The sequence below is a fragment of the Triticum urartu genome, chromosome 4, assembly GCF_003073215.2.
Source record: "Triticum urartu cultivar G1812 chromosome 4, Tu2.1, whole genome shotgun sequence".
Classification (NCBI taxonomy): domain Eukaryota; kingdom Viridiplantae; phylum Streptophyta; class Magnoliopsida; order Poales; family Poaceae; genus Triticum; species Triticum urartu.
In genome coordinates, this window is record NC_053025.1 from 96,385,297 (window position 1) to 96,389,937 (window position 4,641).

A 4,641-nucleotide genomic window follows, 5' to 3' on the forward strand; every position below is an offset into this window, starting at 1 on the left:
ATCTTCAAAAAGAATTAACTAAATAGCACTTTCCAAATAAAAATGGCAGCAGTTCTCGTGAGCGCTAAAGTTTCTGTTTTTTACAGCAAGATAACAAGACTTTCCCCAAGTCTTCCCAACGGTTCTACTTGGCACAAACACTAATTAAACACAAAAAAACACAACCAAAATAGAGGCTAGGTAAATTATTTATTACTAAACAGGAGCAAAAATAAGGGAATAAAAATAAAATTGGGTTGCCTCCCAACAAGCGCTATCGTTTAACGCCCCTAGCTAGGCATTAAAGGAAGGATAGATCTAGGTATTGCCATCTTTGGTAGGCAATCCATAAGTGCTCTCATAATCATAAGGTAATTTAATTTTCTTTCTAGGAAAGTGTTCCATGCCTTTCCTTAACGGAAATTGGATCTAATATTTCCTTCCTTCATATCAATAATTGCACCAATCGTTCTAAGGAAAGGTCTACCAAGAATAATAGGACATGAAGGATTGCAATCTATGTCAAGAACAATAAAAATATACGGGCACATAGTTCCTATTTGCAACAATAAGAACATCATTTATTCTTCCCATAGGTTTCTTAATAGTGGAATCCGCAAGGTGCAAGTTTAGAGAGCAATCATCAAAATCACAGAAACCTAACAAATCACACAAAGTCTTTGGAATCGTGGAAATACTAGCACCCAAATCACATAAAGCATAGAATTCATGATCTTTAATCTTAATTTTAATAGTTGGTTCCCACTCATCATAAAGTTTTCTAGGGATAGAAACTTCCAATTCAAGTTTTTCTTCATAAGATTGCATCAAGGCATCAACGATATGTTTAGTGAGCGCTTTATTTTGACTATAAGCATGAGGAGAATTTAGCATGGATTGCAACAAGGAAATACAATCAATCAAAGAGAAATTTTCATAATTAAATTCCTTGAAATCCAAGATAGTGGGTTTAGCAACATCTAGGGTTTTAATTTCTTCGATCCCACTTTCATCAATTTTAGCATCAAGATCTAAAAACTACGAATTCTTGGAACGTCTTCTAGGTAAAGGTGGATCATATTCAGTCCCATCATTATTAAGATTAATATTGAAAAACAAATATTTAATAGGGGACACATCAATAACTTTTATATCTTCATCTTTATTTTCATAGGAACTAGAGGAACATGCTCTTATAAAGGCATCTTTTTAGCACGCATCCTAGCGGTTCTTTCTTTGCACTCATCAATGGAAATTCTCATGGCTTTGAGAGACTCATTTATATCATGCTTAGGTGGAATAGATCTAAGTTTCAAAGAATCAACATCAAGAGCAATTCTATGAACGTTCCTAGCCAACCCATCAATCTTAAGCAATTTTTCTTCAATCAAAGCATTAAAATTCTTTTGCGAAGTAATAAATTCTTTAATATTAGATTCAAAATCAGAGGGCATCTTATTATAATTTCCATAAGAATTGTTGTAGGAATTACCATAATTATTAGAGGTATTACTAGGATAAGACCTAGGATTAAAATTTCCTCTATACGTGTTGTTACCAAAATTGTTCTACCAACAAAATTCACATCCATAGATTCATTATTATTCTCAATCAAAGTAGACAAGGGAATATCATTAGGATCAGAAGAAACACTTTTATTAGGAAATAATTTCATAAGTTCATCCATCTTTCCACTCAAAACATTAATTTCTTCTATCGCATGCACCTCTTTATTAGTAGATCTTTCAGTATGCCATTGAGAATAATTAACCATAATATTATCTAGGAGTTTAGTAGCTTCTCCTAAAGTGATTTCCTTAAAAGTGCCACCGAAGGCCGAATCTAAAAGATTTCTAGAAGCATAATTCAATCCGACATAAAATTTTTGTATAATCATCCACAAATTCAAACCATGAGTAGGGCAATTACGTATCATTAATTTCATCCTCTCCCAAGCTTGTGCAACATGTTCATGATCAAGTTGCTTAAAATTCATAATATCGTTTCTAAGGGAGATGACTTAGCGGGAAGAAAATACTTAGAGATAAAAGCATCTTTGCACTTGTTCCAAGAATCAATACTATTTTTAGGCAAAGACGAAAACCAAGCTTTAGCACAATCTCTAAGCGAAAAAGGAAATAGCTTCAAACTTTAACAATATCATTCCACATATTTCTTCTTTTGCATATCACACAAATCAACGAAGCTATTTAGATGGGTAGCGCATCTTCACTAGGAAGGCCGGAAACGGATCTTTCATGACAAGATTCAGCAAAGCATTAATTTCACAAGATTCAACATCGGTAAGAGGAGCAATCGGAGTGCTAATAAAATCATTGTTGTTTGTATTGTAAAGTCACACAATTTAGTGTTATCTTGAGCCATCGTGACAAGCAAGCAATCCAACACACAAGCAAACAAAAAGCAAGCGGGCAAAAAGAGGCAATAGAGAAAGAGAGGGAGGATAGAGAGGGCGATAAAACGGCAAGGTGAAGTGGGGGAGAGGAAAACGAGAGGCAAATGGCAAATAATGTAATGCGGGAGATAAGGTGTTGGGTACTTGGTATGTTGACTTTTGCGTAGACTCCCGGCAACGGTGCCAGAAATCTTCTTGCTACCTCTTGAGCACTGCGTTGGATTTCCTTGAAGAGGAAAGGATGATGCAGCAAAGTAGCGTAAGTATTTCCCTCAGTTTTTGAGAACCAAGGTATCAATCCAGTAGGAGGCTACGCGCGAGTCCCTCATACCTGCACAAAACAAATAACTCCTTGCAACCAACAAGATAAGGGGTTGTCATCCCTTCACGGTCACTTACGAGAGTGAGATCTGATAGATATGATAAGATAATATTTTTGGTATTTTTATGATAAAGATGCAAAGTAAAATAAAAGCAAAGTAAAAAGCAAAGGAAATAACTAAGTATTGGAAGATTAATATGATGAAGATAGACTCGGGGGCCATAGGTTTCACTAGTGGCTTCTCTCAAGATCATAAGTATTTTACGGTGGGTGAACGAATTACTGTTGAGCAATTGACAGAATTGAGCATAGTTATGAGAATGTCTAGGTATGATCATGTTCGGTTCGTTCCCGAAGGTTTCATTCCGTTTGGACTCTGTTTGATATTCCTTTTCTTCGAAACCCTAAAATAGGCAAAAAAAACAGAACAATTCTGGGCTAGGCCTCCGGTTAGTAGGTTAGTCCCAAAAATAATATAAAAGTGGATAATAAAGCCCATTATTGTCCAAAACAGAAGATGATATAGCATGGAGCAATCAAAAATTATAGATACGTTGGAGACGTATCAAGCATCCCCAAGCTTAATTCCTTCTCGTCCTCGAGTAGGTAAATGATAAAAAATAGAATTTTTGATGTGGAATGCTACTAGCATAATTTCAATGTAATTCTTCTTAATTGTGGCATGAATATTCAGATCCGAAAGATTCAAGATAAAAGTTTAATATTGACATAGAAATAATAATACTTCAGCATACTAACTAAGCAATTATGTCTTTCTCAAAATAACATGGCCAAAGAAAGTTCATCCCTACAAAATCATATAGTTTAGTCATGCTCCATTTTCGTCACACAAGAATGCTCTCATCATGCACAACCCCGATGACAAGCCAAGCAATTGTTTCATACTTTAGTAATCTCAAACTTTATAAACCTTCATGCAATACATGAGCGTGAGCCATGGATATAGCACTATGTGGTGGAATAGAGTATAATGATGGGGATTATGTGGAGAAGAAAAAGGAGAAAGTCTCACATCAACGACCTAATCAATGAGCTATGGAGATGCCCATCGATTGATGTTAATGCAAGAGTAGGGATTGCCATGCAACGGATGCACTAGAGCTATAAATGTAGGAAAGCTCAACAAAAGAAACTAGTGGGTGTGCATCCAACTTGCTTGCTCACGAAGACCTAGGGCACTTGAGGAGGCCCATTGTTGGAATATACAAGCCAAGTTCTATAATGAAAAATTCCCACTAGTATATGAAAGTGACAAAACAAGAGACTCTCTATCATGAAGATCATGGTGCTACTTTGAAGCACAAGTGTGGAAAAAGGATAGTAGCATTGTCTTTTCTTCTTTTTTTGGGACAATGCTCTATATAATGATGATCATCACACTTCTATTTATTTACAACTCAACGATTACAACTCGATACTAGAACAAGATATGACTCTATATGAATGCCTCTGGCTGTGTACCGGGATATGCAATGAACCAAGAGTGACATGTATGAAAGAATTATGAATGGTGGCTTTGCCACAAATACTATGTCAACTACATGATCATGCTAAACAATATGACAATGATGAACGTGTCATGATAAACGGGATGGTGGAAAGTTGCATGGCAATATATCTCGGAATGGCTATGGAAATGCCATAATAGGTAGGTATGGTGGCTGTTTTGAGGAAGATATAAGGAGGTTTATGTGTGAAAGAGCGTATCATATCACGGGGTTTGGATGCACCGCGAAGTTTGCACCAACTCTCAATGTGAGAAAGGGCAATGCACGGTACCGAAGAGGCTAGCAATGATGGAAGGAGAGTGCGTATAATCCATGGACTCAACATTAGTCATAAAGAACTCACATACTTATTGCAAAAATCTACAAGTCGTCAAAAACCAAGCACTACGCGCATG